This window comes from Crocuta crocuta, unplaced genomic scaffold (genome assembly GCF_008692635.1).
Source record: "Crocuta crocuta isolate KB4526 unplaced genomic scaffold, BGI_CrCroc_1.0 scaffold30, whole genome shotgun sequence".
Lineage (NCBI taxonomy): Eukaryota > Metazoa > Chordata > Mammalia > Carnivora > Hyaenidae > Crocuta > Crocuta crocuta.
In genome coordinates, this window is record NW_027528345.1 from 6975946 (window position 1) to 7003113 (window position 27168).

The window sequence follows — 27168 nt, forward strand, 5'->3', positions numbered from 1 at the left end:
TTTTCAGCGTATAGATTTTTCACCTCTTTGGTTAGGTTTATTCCTAGGTATTTTATGGGGTTTTGTGTGTGTGTGTGTGTGCAATTGTAAATCGGATCAATTTCTTGATTTCTCTTTCTGTTGCTTCATTATTGGTGTACAGGAATGCAACTGATTTCTGTGCTTTGATTTTATATCCTGCAACTTCCTTGAATTCATGGATCACTTCTAGTAGTTTTTTGGTGGAGTCTTTCAGGTTTTCCGTATAGAGTATCATGTCATCTGTGAAAAGTGAAAGTTTGGCTTCTTCTTTGCCAGTTTTGATGCTTTTATTTCATTTTATTGTCTGATTGTTGAGGCTAGCACTTCCAACACTATGTTAAACAACAGTGGTGAGAGTGGACATCCCTGTCATGTTCCTGATCTCGGGGGGAAAGCTCTCAGTTTTTCCACATTAGGAATGATATTAGCTGTTGCTTTTCATACATGGCTTTTATGATGTTAGGATATGTTCCTTCTACCCTGACTTTCTTGAGGGTTTTTATTAAGAAACGATGCTGTATTTTGTCAAATGCTTTTTCTACATCTATTGACAGGATCATATGGTTCTTATCCTTTCTTCTATTAATATGATGTATCATATTGTTTGATTTGTACATATTGACCTGGCCCTGCAGCCCAGGTATAAATCCCACTTGATCGTGGTGAATAATTCTTTTAATATGCTGTTGAATTTGACTTGCTAGTATCTTGTTGAGAATTTTTGCATCATCTTTATCAGAAATATTGGCCTGTAATTTTCCTTTTTAGTGGGGTCTCTGTCTGGTTTGGGAATCAAAGTAATGCTGGCTTTAAAGAATTAGTACAGATGCTTTCCTTCCATTTCTATTTTTTAAAATTTTTATTTATTTTTTGGCAACAGCTTGAGAAGGATAGGTATTAACTCTGGTAGAATTCCTCAGGGAAGCCGTCTGGCCCAGGACTCTTATTTGTTGGGAGATTTTTAATCGCTGATTCAATTTCTTTGCTGGTTATGGGTCTGTTCAAATTTTCTATTTCTTTCCATTTGCATTTTGGTAGAGTCTGGGTGTCTAGGAATATGTCCATTTCTTTCAGATTGTCTAGTTTGTTGGCGTATAATTTTTTCATAATATTCTCTAACAATTGTTTGTATTTCTGTGATGTTGGTTGTGATCTCTTCTCTTTCATTTGTGATTTTATCTTTTTGGGTCCTCTGCCATTTTGAGGAGTCTGGCTAGAAGTTTGTCAATTTTCTTAATTTTTTCAAAAAAGCACAGCTCTTAGATTCATTAATCTTTTCTACTGTTGTTTTTTTAACTGTTTGGATTCTATATTGTTTATTTCTGCTCTAATGTTTATCATTTCTCTTCTTCTGCAGGCTTTGGGGTTTCTTTGCTGTTCTATTTCTAGTTCCTCTAGGTGTGAGGTTAGGTTTTGTATTTGGGATTTTTCTTGTTTCTTGAGATAGGCCTGGATTGAAATGTATTTTCCTCTTAGAACTACGTCTGCTGCATCCCAAAGGGTTTGGACTGTCATGTTTTCATTTTAATGTATATATACATAAATGAATATATATGTAATATATATAATTTTATTCCACTGTTGATCAGAGCTTGAGCCCTACACATTCCCTTTCTTTTCACCTTAAAGGGAGCTCCTTTGTATGTAGCCACATATTTATCATTAATGTCGAGATCCATTGGATCTGCTCCCAAATCTTCTTAGGATTTAGCTACTTGTCAGGCTCTCCAGGAAAAGCATCAAAAAGAATTCTGTCTCCGGGAACAAACCCTGTAGGAGATGCCAAGATTTCAACCTTCTCAGGTGAACTAGCACACATCACCTTTGCTTTAGATATTAATCCCGTCATCTTTGCAAGTTTAAGGTTACAAAATAAAATCACCATCCTATTTTGCATCTGTTCAAGAGGAACATGATTCACCATTACTGACAACCGTTCTTGGGGCTGTTTCTCCAACATCTACTTCTTCTACATACAAAGAATCTGTATCAAGATGTTTTCTGGCAGTGATGATTCAACTACCGAAGACCCAGACAAGAGGGGCGCCTGGGTGGCTTAGTCGGTTAAGCGTCCGACTTTCGCTTGGGTCATGATCTTGCGGTTCGTGGGTTCGAGCCTCGCGTCGGGCTCTGTGCTGACTGCCGGCTCAGAGCCTGGAGCCNTAAAAAAAAAAAAAAACACGAAGACCCAGACAAGAAACATCTTTTGGCTGAGAGTCAGCACCTCCTGCTATTGATTGCTATTTTTTCTCCTTTTTCTCTTTCATTTCAATTTTTCTTTCATATTTTCTGCTCTTCCTCCTGTTATCTCTTCTTTGGCACCAGAAGATAGAGTTGTTACTGGTATAGACTGTATCACTTTTTTGGAAACCCCGGAATTAGCTTGCAGTAGAGTACCAGATGGGAATGGTATTTGTTTCATTCCATTTTGAATTTTTGTCTGAATTAGCTCTTGTTTCAATTCTTCAATTTCTTTCTTTAATTTAGCATTTTCAACTTGAAGTTTTCTTCTCTCCTCTCAAAATTGCCTGCAAAATTGCTTTCTCCTTAAGAAGAGCAACTTGCTGGGGTGCCGGGGTGGCTCAGTCAGTTAAGCATCCAACTTTGGCTTAGGTCATGATCTCACAGTCTGTGGGTTCGAGCCCCGCATCGGGCTCTATGCTGACAGCTCAGAGCCTGGAGCCTGCTTCAGATTCTGTGTCTCCCTCTCTCTCTGCTCCTCCCCTGCTCACTCTCTGTCTGTCTCTCTCTCTCTCAAAATAAAGACAAAAAAAAAATTTAAGAAAAGAAAAGAAGAGCAACTTGCTGCTTTAAATATTCAATAATTGGATACTAGGACACAAATCATCCCTCAACAAGTACAAAATGATTAAGATTATACTATGCATATTTTCAGACCATGACACTATAAAACTTGAAATCAACCACAAGAAAAAATTTGGAAAGATAACAAATACTTGGAGACTAAGGAACATCCTACTAGAGAATGAATGGGAAAACCAAGAAATTAAGAGAAAATTAAAATGTACATGGAAGCCAATGAAAATGATAACACCACAGCCCCAAACCTCTGGGATGCAGCAAAGGCAGTCATGAGAGGGAAGTATATAGCAATCTAGGCCTTCCTAATGAAGGAAGAAAGGTCTCAGATACAAAAATCTAACCTTACACCTTAAAGAGTTGGGAAAAGAACACCAAATAAAACCCACAAACAGCAGAAGACAGGAAATAATAAAGATTAGAGCAGAAGTCAATGCCATCAAAACCAAAAAAAAAAAAAAAAAGGTAGCACAGATCAACAAAACCAGGAGCTGATTCTTTGAAAGAATTAACAAAATTGATAAACCCCTAGCCAGTTTGATCAAAAGGAAAAGGAAAGGACCCAAAAAAGTGAAATTAAGAATGAAAGAGGAGGGATCACAACCAACACAACAGAAATACAAACAATAATAAGAGAATATTATGAGCAATTATATGCCAATAAAATGGACAATATGGAAGAAATGGACAAATTCCTAGAAACATATAACAACCAAAACTTAAACAGGAAGAGATAGAAAATTTGAACAGATGCATAACCAGCAAACACATCAAATTAGTAATCAAAAATCTCCCCCAAAGCAAGAGTCCAGGACCAGATGGCTTTCCGGGGAATTCAACCAAACATTTAAGGAAGAGTTAACACTTATTCTTTTGAAGTTGTTCCAAAAAAATAGAAATGGAAAGAAAACTTCCAAACTTATTCTATGAAACCAGTATTATCTTGGTTCCAAAACCAGACATAATCCCCACCAAAAAGGAGAACTACAGACCAATTTTCCTGATGAACATGGTTGCAAAAATCCTCAACAAGACAGTAACCAACAGGATCCAACAATACCTTAAAAGAATTACTCATTATGACTAAGTGGGATTTATACCTGGGATACAAGGCTGGTTCAATATCCCCAAAAAGAATCAATGTGATACATCATGTCAATAAAAGAAAGGACAAGGACCACATGATCCCCCAATATATGCAGAGAAAGCATTTGACAAAATATAGCATCCCTTTCTTGATTAAAAAAAAAACACCTCAAGAAAGTAGAGGTAGAAGGATCATACCTCAAGATCATAAAAGCCATATGTGAAAGATCCACCACTAGTATCATTCTCAATGTGGAAAAACTGAGCGCTTTCCCTCTAAGGTCAGGAACACGATAGGGATATCTACTCTCACCATGTTATTCTATGTTATTCAGCATAGTTTTGGAAGTCTTGGCGTCAGCAATCTGACAACACAAAGGCATACAAATAGGCCAGGAGGAAGTCAAACTTTCACTTTTCACAGATGACATGATACTCTATACGGAAAACCTGAAAGACTCCACCAAAAAACTACTAGAAGTGATCCATGAATTCAAGGAAGTTGCAGGATATAAAATCAAAGCACAGAAATCAGTTGCATTCCTGTACACCAATAATGAAGCAACAGAAAGAGAAATCAAGAAATTGATCCGATTTACAATTGCACACACACACACACACAAAACCCCATAAAATACCTAGGAATAAACCTAACCAAAGAGGTGAAAAATCTATACGCTGAAAACTATAGAAACCTTATGAAAGAAATTGAAGGAGACATAAAGAAATGGAAAAATATTCCATGCTCCTGGATTGGAAGAACAAACATTGTTAAAGTGTTGATACTACCCAAAGCAACCTACACATTCAGTGCAATCCCAATCTAAATAACACCAGCATTCTTCACGGAGCTAGAACAACAATCCTAAGACTTGTATGGAACCAGAAAAGACACTGAATAGCCAAAGCAATCTTGAAAAAGAAAATTGAAGCTGGAGGCATCACAATCCTGGATGTCAAGATGTATTACAAAGTTGTTATCATCAAGACAGTATGGTACTGGCACAAAAACAGACACTCAGATCAGTGGAACAGAATAGAAAACCCAGAAAATGGACCCACAATGTATGGCCAACTAATCTTTGACAAAGCAGGAAAGAATATCCAATGGGAAAAAGACAGTCTCTTTAGCAAATAGTGCTGGGAAAAGCAGACAGCGACATACAGAAGAATGAACCTGGACCACTTTCTTATACCATACACAAAAATAAACTCAAAATGGGTGAAAGACCTAGAGGTAAGGCAGGAAGCCATCAAAATTCTAGAGGAGAAAGCAGGTAAAAACCTCTTTGACCTCGGCCACAGCAACTTCTTACTCAACAACTTCCCTTACTCTCCAGAGGCAAGGGAAACAAAAGCAAAAATGAACTACTGGGACCTCATCAAAATAAAAAGCTTCTGCACAGTAAAGGAAACAATGAGCAAAACTAAAAGGCAACCGACAGATGGGAGAATATGTTTGCAATGACATATCAGATAAAGGCTTAGTATCCAAAATCTATAAAGCACTTATCAAACTCAACAACCAGAAATCAAAAAATCCAGTGAAGAAATGGGTAGAAGACATGAATAGACACTTCTCCAAAGAAGACATCCAGATGGCCAACAGACACATGAAAAGATGCTCAACATCACTCATCATCAGGGAAATACAAATCAAAACCACAATGAGAATCCACCTCACACCTGTCAGAATGGCTAACGTGAACAACTCAGGCAACAATAGATGTTGGCAAGGATGTGGAGAAAGAGGATCTCTTTGGCATGGCTGGTGGGAATGCAAACTGGTGCAGCCACTCTGGAGAACAGTGTGGAGGTTTCTCAAAAAATTAAAAATACAGCTACCCTATGACCCAGCAATAGCACTACTAGGAATTTATCGAAGGGATACAGGAATGCTGATTCATAGGGACACGGGCACCCCAATGTTTATAGCCATGCTATTGACAATAGCCGAATTATGGAAAGAGCCCAAATGTCTAGCAACTGATGAATGGACAAAGAAGATGTATATATGTGTGTATATACATATACACACACACAATGGAGTATTACTCTGCAATCAGAAATAATCGAATCTTACCATTTGCAACTACATGGATAGAAACTAGATGATATTATGCTAAGCAAAATTAATCAGAGAGACAAATATCATATGACTTCACTCATTTGAGGACTTTAAGATACAAACATGAACATAAGGGAAGGGAAGCAAAAATAATAAAGGAAAACAGGGAGAGGGACAAAACATAAAAGGCTCTTAAATATGGAGGGCAAACAGAGGGTTGCTGGAGGGACTGTAGGGCGGGGGTGGGCTAAATGGTTAAGGGGCATTAAGGAACCTACTCCTGAAATCACTGTTGCACTATATGCTAACCAATATGGATATAAATTTAAAAATTAAATAATTAAAATAAATAAATATCAATAATTTGATCTGCTTCTGCACCCTTCTGTTCCAGTGTATTCATAACAGCACCATTAGTTGCCCTTTTTGCCAAGAAACAGTACAAAATAATAAATCAATGGATAGAGCAACCTGGAGAGCCTCACCCGGGTGGTTCCATATATTTTTAAATTTCTTCTTTATTTGCCTGGCTGACTCATTCATTCTTTAGCATGATGTTCTTTGACCTCCATGTATTTGGAGGCTTTCCAATTTTTTTCTTGTGGTTGATTTCAAGTTTCATAGCATTGTGATCTGAAAATATGCATGGTATGATCTCAATTCTTTTATATTTATTGTGGGCTGTTTTGTGACCCAGTATGTGATCTATATTGGAGAATGTTCCATGTGCACTGGAAAAGAATGTGTATTCTACTCCTTTTGGATGAAAAGTTCTGAATATATCTGTCAAGTCCATCTGGTCCACTGTATCATTCAAGGCCATTGTTTCTTTATTGATTTTATGCCTGAATGATCTGTCCATTGCTGTGAGTGGAGTATTAAAGTCTCCTGCAATTACCGTATTCTTATCAGTAAGATTGCTTAGGTTTGTGATTAATTGATTTATACATTTGGGTATTCCAAGTGAGGGCATAAACGTTTAAGATTGTTAGCTCTTCTTCTTTTTGTTTAATGTTTATTTGTGAGAGAGAGAGAGAGAGAGAGAGAGAGAGAGAGAGAGAGAATGTGAGCGGGGAAGGGGCAGAGAGAGGCGGAGACCCAGAATCTGAAGCAAGCTCCAGGCTTTGAGCTCACAACACAGTTTGATGCAGGGCTTGAACTCATGGACCACCTGATCAGGACCTGAACCAAAGTCAGAAGCTTAACTGACTGACCACCTAGGTGCCCCTAATTGTTAGCTCTTCTTGATGAGTAGATTCCTCAATTATAATATAATGTCCTTCTTCATTTCTTGTTACAACCTTTAGATTAAAATCTAGTTTATCTGATATAAGTATGGCTATTCCAGCATTCTTTTAACTTCCAGTAGCATGATAGATAGTTCTCCATCCCCTCACTTTCAATCTGAAGGTGTCCTCAGGCCTAAAATGAGTCTCTTGAAGACCACATATAGATGGATCTTGTGGGTTTGTGTTTATCCATTCTGATACCCAATGTCTTTTGACTGGAGCATTTAGTCCATTTACATTCAGAGTTATTATTGAAAGATATGGATTTAATGTCATTGTGTTATCTGTAGGTTTCATGCTTGTCATGATGTCTCTGGTCCTTTGTAGTCTTTGCAGCATTCCACTCATAGAGTCCCCCTTAGGATCTCTTGCAGGCCTAGTTTAGTGGTCATGAACTCCTTCAGCTTTTGTTTGTCTGGAAAAGCCTTTATCTCTCCTTCCATTCTGAATGACAGCCTTGCGGAATAAAGGATTCTTGGCTGCATATTTTTCCTATTCAGTACATTGACCGTATCCTGCCACTTCCTTCTGATCTGCCAAGTTTCAGTGGAAAGGTCTGCTACTACCCTTATGTGTCTACCCTTGTAGGTTAAGACCCATTTGACCCTAGCCGCTTTCAGAATGCTCCCTTTATTTTGTATTTTGCCAGTTTCACCATAATATGCCATGGAGAAGACCTATTCTTCTTAAATCTGAAGGGAGTTCTTTGTGCCTCCTGGATTTGGATGTTGGCTTCCTTCCCCAGATTAGGGAAGTTCTCCGCTATAATTTGTTCAAGTAAACCTTCTGCCCCTTTCTCTCTATTTTCTTCTGGAACTCCTGTGATATGGATATTATGTTTCATTGGATCACTTAGTTCTTCAGTTCTCCCCCTGTGGTCTAGGAATTTCTTATCTCTCTTTTTCTCGGCCTCATCATTTTCCATATTTTTATCTTCTATTTTACTTATTCTCTCTTCTGCTTCCTCCATCCTTGCTGTGACTGCAGCTAGTTTATTTTGCACCTCGTTTACAGCATTTCTTAATTTGTCGTGACTATTTCTTATTTCCTTGATCTTTGCAGAATGGATTCTCTGCTGTCTTCTATGCTTTTTTCCAGCTCAGCTATTAATCTTATTACTATTATTCTAAATTCTTGACCAGATGTATTGTTGATATATGTTTTGAGCAATTGTCTAGCTGTCATTTTTTCCTGGAATTTCGTTTGAGAATTTTTCTTTTTTGTCATTTTGGCTAGTTTTCTGTCCCCTATGTGTTTTAATAGCTGTTATGTGTCCTGGACCTGTGAGCACTAATATATTAAAAAGGGGCCATACACTGTCCAGGGCCTGGCCCTTCAGGAGTTGTTTTTGGAGCGTGTAGTGTGCTCTCTGTTGTTGTAACTCTGGTTGCTTTATCCCCTTCCTCATAATGGTGGTTTGGACCTTCCACCAGTTGTGCTTAGATTTGGTCATTGAAATAACCCTGGAAAAAAAATTTTAAAAGGAGGGAGGTGGTGGAAGAAGCCTTATCCCATACAAATAGAGAAATTACAAGGGTGGGGGGAAAAGAAAAAAAAAAAAAAAACAGTTGACCAGACAGAGAATCAGAGCTTAATCCAGAGAGAGAAAGAGGAAAATGAAGAAAGAGGTGCAGAAGAGGTGTGAAAAGAATAGATTAAAAATGTCTGCTTAAACAAACCAACAATCAGAATAACCATAATAGAGAAGGGAAGAAATAAGAGGGAGAAAAAGAAAAAATATATATATATAAACATATACTTATAAAATAAGAATTATATGTATATTATAATATATATGTATATATTTATATAAAGATAAGAATTGACCAAGAATCAAATCAGAAAATGCAAAATGGCTAGACTGATATCTGATGGTGCGTTGGAACCGGTGGCTGTGCTGGTCTGAAGGAGGAGCTGTCTGGTTTGGTCAGTGTCAGTCTTGCTCCATTAGATATGCAGTTACCAGGGAAAAGGAGGGTGGTTTGGTGTAGGCAGGTCCTACGTTCACTGTGGGCCCGTTATCTGTTCCCTGAAGCCTCACCTTTTTGATGATGTGGAGAAAAACGGTGACATCCCAGTCTCTCCTCCCCGGCCTGGGTGACCCAAACGACTCTGTTTAGGCCATCCTCACAGTGGAATGTGGGTGCAAGCAAGCCGGTTTGTCCTGCTCCAGTCACTGGGACCTTGCTGGGCTGGGATTCAGTCTCCAATGTCTAAAGGATCCTGCTTTGTGTGCCTCGGTTCTGGGGAAGTGCTACTTCACCCAGCCAACAAAGGGCCTCTGGCTGGTGGGCGCTTGCAGGGTCTTTTGTCCTTGGAGCAGCTATATACCTTCTTCTCACAGCACTCACGGGAGGGGACTGCTTTCTTTGACTGGGCTTCTGAGCTCACTATCAACCCCAGAGCTGGCTCCCCTCCTCCCCAGGTGTGCAAACGGGGAAGCAGGCCCCAGTTCAGAGAAAGCCCTGTAACCCTGGAATGAGTTAGAAATGGGTTCTTTCTCCATTCCCCAGTCCATGGTTTCTCTCCTGTCCACATACAATCTTACACTTCCACAGCCTCTCTTTCTCTTCCTTTTGTCTCTCCAGAGAAAGGGATTCCTCCCCTCTGTGCCTAGAGGGCCCATTTTATCTCTTCCAATTCACAATCACAAGCCTGTGGCCTGCCAAGCTGTCCCCTTAGGCTCCTGGAAATGTTTCTGTCACTATGTTTCCTGAATTCCTAGAATTCCAAGTTTTCTGGCCTCAATACTGCTGTGTTTGAGGGACGAGGACACTTCATGTCCCACTACTTCTCCACCATGTTGACTCATTCCCTTATAAAACAATGTTTTTAGAAGCACAGTGGAGTGGCAATTGATTTCTGTTGGCTATTGGCTAATAGGAAATCAGTCTGGTGTATTGTGGTTTCATCCTGTAGCTTTGGGTGGAATTGCTAGGTAGATTTTTATGGTACCTAGACCCAAATTCTTTTAACTACTTACTAGCTTGAGGCTTGAAATTCAATTTCATTTACTAATATGAACACACAATTTCTATAAAGCTGTAGTTCAGTGTTTGTGAGTCTACCCTGCAGTTTATATGCAGAGATGTAATGTGCTTTAATGGAATGCTCTTGCTGGATGCACTGATGTCTGGGTGCTGTCTCTCCAAAAATTCAGTGTCCCTCTGCTAGTGTTTTCCTTTCCTTATGTATCAGAAGTGAAGGCCTCTAGTGGATTACTCTTTTGAGATATATAAAGACTCAGGGAAACAAAGAAGGGTAGACTGCTTTATCAATGATTAAATGACAGCTACACAACTATACTATGGCCTCGCCGTTTTTATTTCAATGGAGATTTTAACATTTTGTATCTAACTATAGAATTTGTGGTGATGATATAAGTTATAAAAACGAATGAAATTTCAATTTTTCATTACAAAGGTGAATAGCTTTGAAATATAACCTCATAGTCTCTAATGGCAAGGTTTATAATTACTTAGTTGCATATTTTTTGATCAATTAACATTAGAAATGGTAAGACAATACATAAATATTAGCTGTAGCAACTTCTAGAAATATCTTCTTTCTTAAAGATATGTATATCTAATAAAACTGAAACATTACAGAAGGTTAGCTTATAACTGCTCTCTGTTTTTCCTTGTATACTTTCTTTTTGATTTTTGCTTTCCTGAGAAACAAAATTATGAAAAATACAGCAATTGCAGCCTCTAGCTCAGAAGTCAAGTGTCATAGGTTAAAAGCATATATTTGGCTTGCACAGTAAAACTTTGGTTTGCAAGCATAATTTGTTCCAGAAACAGGCTTGTAATCCAAAGCACTTGTGTATCAAAGTGAATTTCCCCGTAAGAAACAATGGAAACTCAGATGATTCATTCCACAACCCAAAAATATTCATATAAAAATGAGTACAATACTGGAATATGATACAAAATAATAAAGAAAATACAAAATATAAAGCAAAATAAATGAATTAACATGCACCTACCTTTGAAAACCTTCCTGGCTGGTGTGAGGGAGACAAGAGAGAGAAGGGTTATTGTGTAGGGTGACTTTCACTATCACCAACAGAATCACTGCTGTCTGTTGGTCCAGTGGACTGTTTTTCTGCATGGGGGACATTATATATGCTCACACGGATGTTGATTACAGTAAAGTATTAATAAACTCTTGTCCTATACTGTATTTGATGTAACTAGCAACAAGATAGCAGAGGAAAGGGTCTAAATCTGCAGGCAGCCTGACCTAGAATGAAGCAAAGCATTCCTAAGCTTACTCTTGTATGGAAAAGCAAAGGGCTGTCCCTAGGTGCTTTGAAGTTACAAAAAATACACTATTGTCAGTGTGAGCACCTTCCAATGTTCTGAAAAATCACTGATTTCTGCGAAACACCATGGTCTGAGACCCAGCATCCGAGCATGAGAGATGATTACCCACAATCCCACAGTGAGAAAGAGAGAGAGACAGAGAGAGAGAGAGAGAGACAGAAGAACCATTGGTTCAATTATGTGACGTTCAGCATCCTGTACTATTTGTATTGCAAGACATCACTCATTTATCAAGTTAAACGTAGTAGAAATTTGTGCTTATCTATCGAACACTTGCAGAACAAGTTACTCACAATCCAAGGATTTATGTAGTTAATATCCTCCAGGGATTATATTTTGTGTATTATGTAGGGTTATAATATGAGAAATGGGACTATTTCTATTTTTATTCCATATCAGTCAAACCATGTTTCTCCCTTTCTGCCTTCCCAGAAGGGATGCCCCATCTCACATGATGGATAATTCTACTTGATAATAAATACTATTCTTATTTAATATTACTGTTTGACTTTCTTAACAAAAGACTTTAAGTAGGAGTATTCAGTATCTTTACAGAACCAGTCATACACTTTTCCATCTTCTTTTGAGAGTTTTTTTGTTTGTTTGTTTGTTTTTGTTTTTTTTTAAAGCACGGCACTATGGAACACATCCTCTGTGCTGCTCCACAAATATGCCAGGTTCTGTCCTGGCTCAAGCTCTTTGCACTTCTCTCAGATATCCACATGGACAACCTCCCTCACTTTAGGTCCCTTTTCAAAAATTTCCCTATAAGAGAGGCCTTTTGACCAAGTTATAGAAAATAGCAACCGTCCTCAAACCCCATACTTCCTATTCTGTTAATGCGTTTTTATGTTTCTTCATTTAATTACCTGACATATTATGTTTCTCAGCATTGTTTATTGTCTGCCTTCAACTACCAGAACATAAGCTCTTTGAGGACAAGAAAGTTGCCTATTTTATTACAGCTTTATGTATACATTGTCTAGCATAAGTTCTGGCATGTAGTAGAGGCTTAATTAATATTTTTAAATGAATAAATGAATGACTCAGATATTTATTGTCAGATACTTATTATTGAACAATAATACAACAGATTTGTTGTCTGTCTTCATGATGTTTACAGTCTAGTGGGCAAGAATGTGATGCCAGCTGCCCTTTCTTGTGAGTGCAGTTTAGAAGTGTTCCTGTTAACCTCAGTATGCAAATATGAATTGCTCCAAATCTCCAGAAAGCTCTATCTTTTACAATCACCCAGCCATAGTCCTCTGAGCCTTGATAATAAAATACAGTCAGTTCTTATCATTTACAGAAGTTGCATTCCTTAAAGTCACCATGAACAGCCAATGAGCAGATAGTGAACCATCGCTCCTAAGAGAAATATAGGGTTAAGTTTCTGTAAGACTCAGACCACAACGTTTTCATCAACTGATCAACAAATAACCTTGTTTTATGTGTGTTTCTATTTAAAGATACATTACTTAATATATACTGTTGATTCATAAACACTGAACTCCTGGCCAAAAGCACTATAGCTCATGCCTGAATAAAGCTTATCTAAAACATGTATTTTTTTCTGTAAGTCACATTGCAGCCTTGCGGTAGGAGCATGAGACAGCACTTCAGTGCTATGCTTGTGAACCATTTTAAACAGTGTTATCACCAACAAAAAGCAAAAGTGTGAGAGAAAAATATGGCACTAAATAGACAGTAAAAAAGACCCTTGTTTGTAGTATGAGAACTGAAATAGGAAGGCAGAGTGCCACCTTATTTGACCTCAGCTGGGAATGTGCTCATGGGATGATTCAGATTTTTTGCTGCTCACCACATATTCACAAATGACCACAACAGCGCCATAAATATTAATTTGGGGGTTACAAATAAATTTTAGGAAGTAGGCAAATTTGCAAATACAGAATCTGCAAATAATAATAATAATAATTTAAATACCCTGTATTTAAAGGGTAAAGGAAAGAGAAGAATATAAGATAGTTCTTAAATTCCTGGGTCAGATAGATGGTGAAGGCTTAGCAATGGTAGTTTTGAGAGAAACTTGTGAAAGAAATTAACGTTGATTGGAGCTCTGGCTGTTTCCCCAGTGGAGTTACTAAAACTTGAGCAAGAACCAATACTTGTATATTTTAATAACATAACTGAAGCTATAGAAAAGAAAGAGAATGAAGCTATGTCTACAGAGAAAAAGAAAACCCAGTGTTTAAGGTCTTAAATAATTCATTTAGATTGCTGTGTTTTTGGCTCAGTCAGTTCTGGGCCTCTGGTTTATTTCTTAATCTTTTTCAGAAAATCTGGTGTGTTTGTCTACTTAAAAAAACTTTTTAAAGAAATTTAAGTATACATTATTTTAAATATGGAGTACAGAAAATAATATCATAATTTGTGTGCTGATTGGTTATCTGTTGCTATCCAGCAAACCATCTCCAAAGATAGAGACTTAAAATAGTAACTATGCTCATGATATGATGGATCAGGAGGAATTCTGGCTGAGCACAGAGGGGATCACTTGTGAAGCTTCAGCTTCTGTAATGGTGGCTTTTGAAAGCTGGAACAGTTTAGGTGGGGCTAAATGTCTGGGACCTCAATTTTATCTTTCATCTGGGTTCCTCACTTCTTCTCACATTACATCTTCTGGGCCTGTTGTGTCCAAGATGTTTTCTTCACAAACTAGCTTAGTGTCTAGGCTAGGATGGTTGGGAACAGTGGGGAGCCTCTTTTTCTCACTCTGTGCACGTCATCTCCACATGGCTAGCTGGGTTTCCTCACAGTATGGTGATCTTAGAATAGTCAAACTTCTGGGTTTTCCCCAGAGGGAACATCTCAAGAGACAAAAGTAGAAACTTGGTCTCTTACAGCTTTGGCTTGAAAACAGATACAGTGTTATGTTCACGGTATTCTAATTGTTAAAGTAATCACAGAGCTCACCCAGAGTCAAGAGGAAGGAACAGAGACCCAGAGCTATTGAAGGGAAGAGTGTCAAAGAATTCATGGCCATTAATCCACTGTCTGTACCCATTGTTGAGATTTAATAGATGTAAACATTTTCCCTTTATGGTCTTTATACCTTTCTCCTAAAGAAAGAAAACATTACAGTTAAAGTGAAAGTCCTATTGCCCAATCACATTACTCCTTTCCCAAAGGTAATAATTTTTCTGAAGTTGTTGTATCTCAATCCCATGCATTGATACAAAAAAACAACATATACTGGAGTTTTATGTATTTTGAATTTGCATATATATGATGATTTACAGTTCAAGACTATTTACAACTTTCTCTTTTTACTAGTCATGTTCTTAAGATGCATACATGTTTGTAAATGTAGCTGTGGTTCATTTAAACTATTGAATAGAATTATTTTGTATGGATAAACTATCATTTATTTATCAATTTCACACACACACACACACACACACATACACACACACACTTTCTTTTATTTAAAAAAATGTTGTTGCAAACTCCTCATACATACTTCCTCTTGGGTACAAGTGTAAGAATTTCCCATACTGTGTCCAGTATGGGAGCCATTAGTTACATGTGGCTATTGGACACTGGAAATTCAAATTGAATGGGACCTAACTTGAAGATTTAGTACAAAAATACATAAATACTTCAATACTTTTTAATGTTAATTATATATATTGAGATGATAGTGTTTTGAATATGTTGAGTTAAATAAAAATATTACAATTAATTTATCTTATTTTTTTTTACTCTTTTAGTGTGTCTACTAGAAAATTTATAAGTTACATATGTGGTTCACATTTATATTTCTCATGGACAGCATTGCTCTAGGGTATATGATTAAAAGAGTTTTTATCTTCAGCTTTATTAGCTATTGCCAAATTGCCCTCCCAAGTGGTTTCCCTACTGTATTTCTGCCAAACAATGTATTATAAGAGCTTCCATGGGGCACCTGGGTGGCTCTGTTGGTTAAGCATCGGACTCTTGGTTTTGGCCCAGGTTATGATCTCATGGTTCATGAGTTCAAGTTCCACATCAGGTTTTGTGCTGACAATGCAGAGACTACTTGGGATTCTCTACCTTCCTCTCTCTACCCCCCCCCCTTGCTTGCTCTCCCTCTCTGTCTCTCTCTCAAAAATAAATAAATAAACATTTAAAAAAAGAGTTTCCATTTCTTATATCCTCTCCAACCCTTGTTATCAGATATCAATCTCTGCCAGGCTTAGGTGTGAAATGGTATCTAATCATTGTTTTAATTAGCATTTCTCTGATTACTCGTGCAGTTAAGAACTTTTTGTATGTTTATTGATGATTTTCCTAATAACGATTTTGCCTTAAGGTCTATTTTATGGTTTTCTAAAAGGAATTTTTAAGCTATAATTGACATAACATATTAGTTTCAGATTGTTAAAAAGAAACAATAGTCTCAAAATGGAGTCACTTTTGCTAAGCCCCACCAAGACTTAATACTTAACCTAAATGCAGTTTCACCCTCCCCCAGGAGTAGAAATTTTTTTTATTAAAAAACATTCTTTTTAATGTCTATTTATTTTTGAGAGAGGGAGAGAACATGAGCTGGGGAGGGACAGAGAGAGACATAGAATCTGAAGTGGGCTTCAGGCTCTGAGCTGTCAACACAAAGCCCAACATGGGACTTGAACCCACCAACTGTGAGATCATGACCTGAGCCAGGGTCAGATGCTTAACCAACTGAGCCACCCAGGAGCCCCTCCGAGTAGTAGAATTTTTAAACCAATCAGTCTGGAATTTTCTGACTAGGAGAAATCTGATTATGTGCCTAATTTTTATTCCTTGTCCTGTATTTGCTAGTTATTCTCACTTTTAAGGTTTTCTCTTTGTTTTTAGTGTGTGCATAAACTTGGTTGATAGAGGGAAGGGATGCTTCAGTGCCCAGTGTGTAAACTTTCATTTAATTCTCCTTTTTTAAGGATGTGCCCTCAGCAAGCCTGGTATCCCCCAGCCCAGAACTTTTCTGGTTTAATTTTAAATCTTCTGCCTGATGGGTTAAAAGTAGTTGTTTGGCTAGTTGGGTGTTAGAAGAGTATTTGGGGGATTGGATCCTACCTTTTAAAGGCTTTCAACCAGTCCTTGTTCCTTCAGGCCCTTTTAGTATGCCTGGTGCCCTCAATTCCAAGACTTCCTGGGGCTAGGTGGCTTGAATTACCTTGCTTCTTTATAGCTTCTCTTCCTCTCCACCAGTCTCCCTCTTACCACCGAACACCAGAGATTTGGATTTATGTTGTCTCCAACCCAATAACCAACCCAGTTGCTATTTGTAGATCCGAGTTCCAGCTTGTAAAATTTGTTGGCACTTGTTATCTTTTCTCCTATTGTCTTGTCCTTACATGTTTAAACCTTTTTTATTTCTTCAATTTCCTTTTGGTAGGGTTTCAAGGAATAGACATAAATGCCTGTGTTAAATGTGCATGCTTTACTAGTTCTCAAGGATTTATACATTTTTTTTCTTTCTATAAGTTCTATTTATTGCTTTATAAAATCTCAAATTTTATATTAGGGTATTATTTTCTTAGTATTTTGACAATATATGATTCTAATAATTTCAGACTTACTGGTCTTATAGTCTTACAGTCTTTTTCTGACTGTTTTTTCATCTCAAGTCCTTAGGGTATATCTTTTTTGTGTGTCTTTTGGCACTCACTAGTGGTAGGTTCTTTCTTATGTTTGGTTTTTTTTTATTGTGGACTTGTTTGTTTTTTGACAATCACATATAGTATGTGCTCAAGAAGTGCCCCTCCACACTAGCTCTGTGTGCTCCACAAATAGAGAAGCACTTGCATGGGACAGTTTTAGTGTGTATTTCTTGGCATGGGAGTTCCTTGACCATGAGTGTTGTGCAGTTTCAGTCCTGGGCTTATGCAAGGTATAGAACCAGGTGTTTGATTTCTCAGGGACGTGCTTTTCCACCAAAGAGAATGGATGGCTTCCTTGCCTGCACCCTGCTTGTCTGGAGTGTGGTTTCACTGAGGGGTAGTCCTTTGAAATTTCCTGGCTTTTTATGCAGGGATTTTAGTTCCAACCCCACCTCCCATGGGCCTGAAGAATTCATCTTCTATTGCTTCTTGAGAGTTAAAACAAAGAGGATTATGGAGACTATTAAACACTCCCCAAAGCATTGCAGCATTTGCTTATGTAACCACTGCCCCAGTTTTCAGTTCCTGCTTCATTCTGCACCTGAAATTTATTCCTTTTCTGCAAGCTCAGATATACATTTACTTTTATTTGTTTTCTAACTGTCTGTAGAAAGAATTCTCCATGTCTTCTTGGTCTACAATTTGACCACAATCCTACTTCTTTGTTTTCCTCAAAAATACTAGCAGGTATAAGTAAAAAAAAAAAAATGCAAATGTAGAGATGAAGAGAATGAGTAGCCACTCAACACTGTAACCACCAAAACAAAGATGTCTCTTAAACATACACTATTTTCTCAGAAAGGTAATTAAAGAGTACACTGAAAAATGATAAGGAATCAGTTATGAAAGATTTTTAGATAAGCAGCAGTTCAGGCAACATATTGTTAAAGGTGTCAGTTTCATCCAGCGTATTTCAAAACACAGGGGAAAACAATATTTATACTCTTTGTGTTACAAATCTATTAGCTAATCAAAAGAATGCTACCATTCCCATTACTGTATGCAAACAAATAGGCTTGCATAAAATTTTATTAGAGAAGATATGTGTAAGTGTTAGACCTTGAATGTTCTGAAGAAATATTACCAAGTTTCTGTACCCCTCCTTTTTAAGTTTAAGAATTGTATTTTCATATTTTTATCTTGAAATTTTAACAATATAAAGAGAGTTTATTTTGACATTCTATGAACTTATAGACATTCTAAAATCTTCTGAGGGGAAACACTAATATGACCAATCAAAGTGTTACTCTCCGAAACAAATAAAAAACCTGAGGGCAGAGATTTAGGGTAGAAATGACGTATTAATTCTCTATTGCTACTGTGATGTATTGCTATAGACTTAATGGCTTACAGCAACATGAATTTATTGTTTTACAGCTGTGTTGGTTAAAAATCTGACATGGGACTTACTGGCTAAAATCAGGATGTCAGCAGGACTGTATTTCTTTTTGTAGGCTCTAAGAGAGAATTCATTTCCTTGCCTTTTCCATTTTGTAAAGGCTGCCCACATTCTTCGGTTTAGGTCTGACTCCCGTTCCTACATCCTCAAAGCCAGTAACATTGCATGTCTCTGATCATTCTTCCCTAGTTAAATTTCCCTATAACTCCCTTCTTCTGCCTCCCTTTTCCAACTACCTTTTGGAGGTGGTTGACTGGCTCTGTTGGTAGAGTGTAAGACTCTCAATCTCAGGATTTTGAGTTCAAACCCCACTTTGAGCATAGAAATTAAAAAAAAAAAACAAAACAACCTTATGATTCCATTGGGTCCACCTGGATAATTCAGTATAGTGTCTCTAGTTTAAGTGCAGTTGATTAGCAGCCTTAATTCCCCTTTACCATGTAGCCTAGCGTATTCACAGGTTCTGGGGTTTAGGATGTGGACATCTTTGAGGGTCCATTATGCTGCCTCAGATGGCATATTACATTTTAGACAAGTTGAGTTTGAAGTCTCTATGGTATATGCAAGTGAAACTTCTTATATGTAGCGGTAAAGAGGAACCTGGAGCTTGATAAAAAAAAAAATTACCTGGCGATACAGATTTTAGGAGGTACTGATATATTTGTAGTTGGAGCTATGGATGGGGAGGAGCTCAAGATGGAAGGGTGAATAGATAATGAGAGAGGGAAGGAAAGGAAAATAAGGGGAGGGTCAGGGAGGGAAAATCAAGAATAGAAGGTATGGGAAGAGAAATAAATAAAAAAGAAGAGCAATATATACACTTTTGGCGCCATGCTGAGACATTGATGGTTTTTATTTAATCACAGAGTGATGGCTCAAGTCATTTGTACTAAGCACAGTGGCAAGGATCTTAAAAAGACTGCTGATGTTGGAAATGGTTACTGAGGACTGAAGGAAGGGGAGCTGACTAAAGACTGTTTCCAAGATTTGCTGAGTTGTTCCTGGGGCTTAGCTGAACTTATTTCAATACTGTGAAAAGATGAAAACAAATTCTCCAAGAAGGAACAGACATGCTTGATAATTATGGATCTGGCTAATCCAGTCATCTCATGAAGACAGGAATGTATATATAGGGCTACTCATGAGTTAGATCATGATTTGTTTCCTGGTTTTATAGGAAAAAATATTCTGAATAATAAACAACAAACTCTAAAACAAATTTTGACACCTGATCTACTGATAGTTCTTCTATCTTTCAACAGCCTTTATTATATGGTCCCATTTATTATCTAACCTTGTTTTTAGACTCTACTTCATATCTCCATGGTCTAGTTAGCCAGTTTTTTCACTGATTCAATACTTTACCTTTGGGCTTTCACTTACAATTTTTTCCATTTGAAATACAGGCTGTCTTTCTAGTCTGTCTGCCAATAGCACTTCACCTGAAATGATGTGTGCATGCTACACCATAATGGCTTCAGTCCATATTAACTTCTTTCTTCTTTGAATTCCTGTATCCCTTATAGCTGCACCACCACCTAAGGGAGTCATTAACTGTGAATTAACTTGCATGATTCTCTATAGCTTCTCATGTTAGTTTTCTCAGCACTCCTATTCACTCATTCAGTTGATATTTTTATTATCTCTTATGTGCCAAGGACTTATACAAGGACTTATACAAGTATAATCATATTCAAAACAGAAGCAGGCATTATTTCTACTTTGAATCTCCCACATCATATAAAATAGTGTAGAGCCCATAATTGGCACCTAATAACACATGCTATTGATTATCACACGATGCAAGATACATGTCCAGGCTATACCTGATGCTGGTGTTGAATTCTGGAGTGAGAATCCAGCCCCCACTGTACTGGATATACTATAATATGTACTTTTACTTGAACATCTATTGGCAGGATCCAGATGCTTTCCAGAGAACAAAGAGATGCTGAGTAGGAGACTGATTTTAGTCTTGGAATGTAAATGCTCCAGGTGATAACAGACATTTGTCAGACTAATGAATGGGCAGGGAACCAAAATACAGGCTGCAGAGTATTCTGAAATTATAGGTCACCATACTGAGAGAATACAGAAAGGAGCCTTCTGGCTTTCCTGGAAACTGAAAGATATCCCAAGTCTGCAGCAATTTGCAATAAATTTGAAGGTGCCTTTTTGAGCTGTCCTGTAAGTAGAAACGATATCATTTATGGAGGCCCTGGGACCCACTCAAGATGAAATTAAGCAGATTCAAAAACTACTTGCTTAGAATTTGTTGGATAAGATGAGGGGAGGGGAGAATGGATCAGTGGACCAATCAACTCACATTTGTATCTTTAGATCTCCTCTTCCAATGTTCAAAGAGTAGAGAAAATTTGCTCTGAGATCACTACTTATTTTTTCTATGGACAAGGTAACTTTGTTACATGTACATGTGAATGTATGTGTGGCGAATTTAAGTATGTAGAGAATGCTGACTTTGTACTGGGGTGAAAGTTAATTGACAGACAGCTATAATTATGAGGCTGATAAGCTAAGATAAGATATGACTATGGGATTATAATTTTCATAAAGAGCTGAGAATGGAAAAGGGAAATGGAAAAGGAAAGAAAAAAAACAATGAAAAAGGAGAGAATGAGGAAGTTAAAAGAATAATCTTTTGTAGTTTGGTGGAAGCATCTGAACTTGTGTGGGAGTGGAGGCAGTGAGGCAGAAGAGGTCCCCACAAAGGGGCTTTGGAATTATTCAGCAGTGGTTGCTATAGCAGCCTGTAGAATCTGACCAAGGCTTGGAAGATTTGGGAGAGATGAGTTTAAGTGTTTACTGGTGAAGAAAAGAAAGAGACTTTGGAGGTATTTAGGAATAAGCCCGGGGTATTAAGGACCTTCAGGAAGAGAAGTTTCATCTCATACCTGAGGACGATCATGTTGAACTTGACAGAAGGAGACCAGGGCCTCATCATACTCTTGAGGAAGATCTTAGCATTGTTTTTATTTTCCAGATGAGGGAGCTGATTCCTGGAGTGACATGTGGCTAATAGATGGAAAATTCAGGAGTTGAATTTATTCAACAGCAGACTCCAGGCTCTGAGCTGTCAGTACAGAGCCCATCATAGGACTTGAACTCACCAACCATGAGATCACGACCTGAGCCGAAGTCAGAGGCTTAACCGACTGAGCCACCCAGACGCCCCTGAAACTCACTTAAAAATATACAAGCCCCTTTCTCTATGTTGATATGAATTCACGTAATATCCACAGGTAGAAAGAACAAGGAATTTTGAGTCAGATGATTCAACCTTCTCATCCCCAGTGATTTTATCTCCATCCAGGGATTCACTTCCACCTCTTAAAATGGAGATGCTTAATCTAAGTTTGACTTTTCTTCTAAGGTGCATATTTAAAGTTGTGACTGTCTATTGGCTCTCCACCTGGGTGACTTTCCTCTGAAGCACTTTTCCCTCATATCTCTGTTTTTCCTCACGAATAGTTTTTTTTGTACCAAGTTGAAAGGCTTAGAGTTGACTTGCCTCCTTCCCATCACTTATACTGCCCATGCAGTCTTATGAATTCTTTCTCTCAAAGTTTTTCAAAATTGTCCTTTCTTTTCTGTCCTCCTCCTTCTCTCTTTTACCATCTTACCTGTAATTCTGATTGTCGCTCCTGCTCTGGACAATTGTAAAATTCTTCATCTGGTAACCTTAATTGTAGCTTCACCAACTTCCTTTAATTCCTCTTAATTCTCATTGAGAAATTAATCACTCTAAGGTTTTCAGCTTCGGACATATAGCTCTTCTGCTCAGAAGCCTTTGATAGTTCCCTGTTGCTTAGTAAATCAAGTATAAACTCAACAATTACAGTAAGTAATATTTATTGAACATTACTATATTCTAGGCACAGATTGCAGCACATGGATTCTTTATTTAAAATTGAAAACAATTCTATGAGGTGGGCCTTCTACTGTGTCATTTTACAGAAAAGGCAGTTGAGGAACAGCGATGTTAAGCAACTTGCTTAAGGTCACACAGCAAACAAGTGTTGAGGCCAGGACTTAATTTCAGGCACCTGATTCCAGAGCCTGTGCCTTATGTTGCTTTCCCAACTTAGTTGTCACTTTTTAGCAGTGATGACTAGGGTATTAGTAGACTAATTGAACACATCCTACTCACAGATGTATTTGGTGTCTCCTAAATGTTGTTTGTGAATTTTTTTCCTACCATGATCTCACACTACAAAATTCTACCTATTCTTAAAGACCTATTCAAATGGTGCTTCCTTCATGATATCATTCACAAACCCTCCAACCAGATGTGACCTTATACTCCCTTGAATCTTAAGAAGCTTCAAGTATTATAATCATTTGTTGACTTCTATTGTTCTGGTTAAATCCCATTCTCTTCTAAGGCAGGAGCTCTTTTCTTACCCCTGCATTGTGAAATGCATTAAGTTGGGTGGTTTGGTACAAAGATCCCAGAAAAAACTGTGATGGCTTAGGGTGTTATATTCTCTGCCCAGTGTCTATATATTTATTTTCTTAATCAATGCACACTTTAAAACTGGGGACCCCCGAATAGAGTAGACATCCAGACCACAAACTGTTGGGCTTCTGACCGATGTAAACAGGTGATTACTGGGGGGATGAATTTAATGTAAAATTGCTTGGCCCCTTCTTGACTTTGGCTATCTGAGTCTAGTTTTAGTGGATTAAAAAAGAGAAAGTGCCTCTTGAAACTAAATAATTTTCTTTTAATCATGAAGTCTCAGCAAATTGTTTTCAAAGCTCTTTCTAATCCTCCTAATTATACATAGGCTCTTCTTCAGCCTTCTTCCTAGATTTTGTCATCCCTGGGTGACACATTGAAAGTTAACCTTCAGTACTAAGCCAAGTTTTACACTTCAGTTTACAATTTACTAAAAACTTAATTGATAAATAATGTTGACTGAAGTGGAAAATTGAGGAGCTATCTTAGTAATTCAGGCCCAAGCTAATTTTTTTCATCAGAAATATTCAAATAACCAAAGCAAAATATAAATAGGATCCTTTGGATTCTGATGTACTCCTTGGAGCTCAAACACAGAAAATTTAAGAGAAATAGAGGCTCTACTTATTTGTTCATTCAACTAATATTAATAAAGTACCTACCATGCGGTAGGGACATTTATTGGTGAGGTTAAAATTTCAGGTCCGTGCTCTCCTCTGTTTACATCATTCATTGTGTGTTGATTGGGAAACTTTGCTCACCCAAAGCGAAGACCAACTGGAAGCATGCTTTCAAAAACGGTTTAGGCTCATTCGATAGATATGTAAAAGGTCATTAAGGGCAAAGTGAGTTATTTAGAAACAGATCCCTCTCCCTGTGAGTAATAGCCTACCCTGTCCTCACCAATGACCATATCCACTCCTGCCCAAAATTCCTCTGTGACATGATGTTAGACAGACTGGACCACTTGTTTATCTTAGTCTAGAAATGTTTATGTTCTCTTGTCCCCTTTTCTTATTAACAGAATGATTCAACTGTTATTTCAATCCTCCACTCAAGTATGCAGCTAAGCTTTCTAACCTTTAAATTTGTGTGGTCATTCACAACACATCCATTGATTTTCTTTTCAGTTTAACCAATATACATAATGCTTATCCCCCCCTGGAATTAAGAGTCTTGCAGGTGTCAATTACTGTGTTTGAAATAAGATAATATAAACACCTATCCTCAAGTTTTAGTTTGGCAGTTTTTTAAATTACTTTTAGGTGTTCTGAGCTACATTTTCATTCAGGTGTCAGTAGGTGGCAGCACATTATTTTTGTTCACTGAAGGAAAAGGGGGAAATCTATTTTTCAACAAACCCTATTGTGGAAAGCCATCCTTAACTAGAACAAAGGCAAATAGTTTACATATATAATCTTCATTATCTCATAAAAGTATTCCTTTAATTCTATGCATTATTTTGTATTTGTTATGCCTTTATTTCAAATTCTATTCACATTATCTCATCATTGACACACGATTGTATGTACCAAATTAGCTTTATTTAGGTTTTGAGAAATTAGCCTTTTGTAATTAAAAAGCCAGTTAAGGAATGAATACCCTGAGTAATGTGAACTTGTTCTGGAAAGCTATCTCTGAGCAAATGTTGGACATTAGGGACCAGGGGGCTAGGGAAAAGTTGTCTTCTCTGTGTCAGTTTTCAGGATTGTGGATGTACCTCCTTAGGGCAAAACAGATGGAAATAAAAATCACTAATCTATTATTTATCGCTTTGTACCTTATCTCTTTCCAAGGATTTTGGTCCATGCCAGTGTTTTTCGAGAAAGGGAACACATTTGCTGTTTAGAAAAACTCAAAATAATTTTGAAGGAATGTAAACCACTTGGTTTTTAAAGCTAAAAGACTTCCAGACTTCAAAAACAGTATAAGCATGAGGCAATCAGTTCAGTTCAACAAATACTTACTAAGTGCTTGTACAAGGAAAGACTCAGTTTTGTCTCCTTTACTACTCACACAGAACACTTCTTTCTGCCTCTTCTGGTCACCAAACATGTGGGTTCTTTTCCCCATACGAAGAAATTCTCTGGGGCTCCTGGATGGCTCAGGTGGTTAGCCGGCCAACTTTGGCTTAGGTCATGATCTCCCGGTCTGTGAGTTCGAGCTGGTGTCGGGCTTTGTGCTGACAGCTCAGAGCCTGGACCCTGCTTCAGATTCTGTGTCTCCCTCTCTCTGTGCCCATTCCTCTCCCATGCTCTGTCTCTCTCAAAAATAAAAAACAAAAACAAAAACATTTAAAAAATTAAAAGAAACAAGATTCTCTCTTTTTCCCTCTGCCCCCCTCCCCTGCTCCCACTCTCACTCTAAAATTAAAAAAAAAAAAAAAATGAAGTTTAAAAAGAAATTCTCTGTGACACCAGGTAGGTGTTCTATAATTTAACTCAATTCTAACAATGTCTACCTGCAGATAGTGCCAGATTCCACAGGTTAAGGGTTCAGTCCCACAAGACTGCTCCCATCCTGTTTCAACGCCAGTCACAAGTTCTGTCTGACTTGGCTACAAATCAGGGGTTCCCACAGCCTCCTCTTGGGTTCAGTTAATTTGCTAGTGTGGTGCACAGAACTAAGGGAAACTCTTAAATGTTTACTAGTTCCAGATGAAGAGAGACATAGGGTGAGATCTGGGAGGGTCCCAACTGCAGCAGTTCTGTCCTCATACAGCTGGGTGCCTCACCATCCAGGTCCACACCTGCAAGCAATCCAAACCTCTTATTATTGGGTTTTTATGGAGGTTTTCTCATGTAGGCCTGATCAATTACCAACTCAATTTTCAGTCCCACTCCTCTCTCCAGGATGTGGAGCAGGGCTGAAAAGTCTAAACTTCTAATCATGGCTTGGTGTTTCTGATGCCCAGCTCCCATCCAGGAGCCATCCAGGACATACCCAGAATCACCTGATTAGAACAAAAGATGCTCCTCATGCTCGTTCAATTAGGAATTTATAAGGATTTTAGGAGCTTTGTGCTAGCAACTGGGGTCAGAAACCAATACATATGTTTTCTGTCATATCATAGTGCTCCTTTAATTATCCAGCAAACATTTTTTTTACTTTTATTCTTTAAAGGGTATTATGCTGGCTGCTGTAGAAATACTAAATGAGTGTGACATGCTTCTTGCCCTCTGGTAATTATTCTAAGTCAGAGGGTAAGACATGTAATACAAACAAATATAAGGCACATGGGTGTGTTCAGTAAACATTTGTTGAATGAATAAATTGCCATAAATAGTTGTTAAAAGGTGCTATGGGGCTTCCAAGGGGGGAAATCGAGTAGACAGGTTAGGGAAAGGTACATGGAAGATGCAGTTTCTGCCATGGCTTTGGAGAACAAATGGAATTAAGGGTCTGCAAGGTAGAGGCTCTTGTAGGTGTCTGGAGCAAAAGCATACTAGGAAACAACAGATAGTCCAGTTTGGCAGGAAGGTTGCTCAAGGCATTAGGCTACCACTTAAGGAATCAGCAAGGCACACAGTGGGTACATAATAACCCCCTACCAATGCATTTACTAATTTCAGAGTAAGGGACTAGACTAAGGGCCCTCCAGGGTGGTCTTTGGCATTCAGAGCCTTATGAGGTGGGGACAAACCCCTTGTTCTTCCTTGTCAACCAAGGTAACAATTGGTAACAATTTTTCTTTCTCTGAAACATTAACATTTTTAAAATGATAAATACTTAGTTAAAAATTCAAGCATTCTAAAAAATAAAAGTAAGGAAAAAAATACCTTAAATTACATCACCTAGGAAATAATCATTGTTAACATTAGATATCATTTCAGATCCCTTTCTTTGCAGATATACAGGTGAAGGCTGTCTTGTTAGGAATAGGTTTGCAAAAATGGAGCCATAGTACATGCTAATTTTACATAAATTATTAAATTAAATTTTACTTGAATTTAAAAAGAAAAACAAGAAACTGTGATCAAAATGAAGGAGTTATGGAAACAGGTAAATGTTTCTTTAGTTTTAGTTGCC

The 27168-nt window shown here is 37.8% G+C and overlaps 1 protein-coding gene and 1 pseudogene across 1 annotated transcript in view; one reads left to right on the forward strand and one right to left on the reverse strand.

Moving 5' to 3' along the window:
- Positions 1-27168, forward strand: part of LOC144222953 (uncharacterized) — a 125113-nt gene that overhangs the window by 69703 nt on the left and 28242 nt on the right. The gene's annotated exons all lie outside the window — the stretch shown is intronic.
- On the reverse strand, positions 1533-6437 carry LOC144222830 (aminoacyl tRNA synthase complex-interacting multifunctional protein 1 pseudogene; annotated as a pseudogene).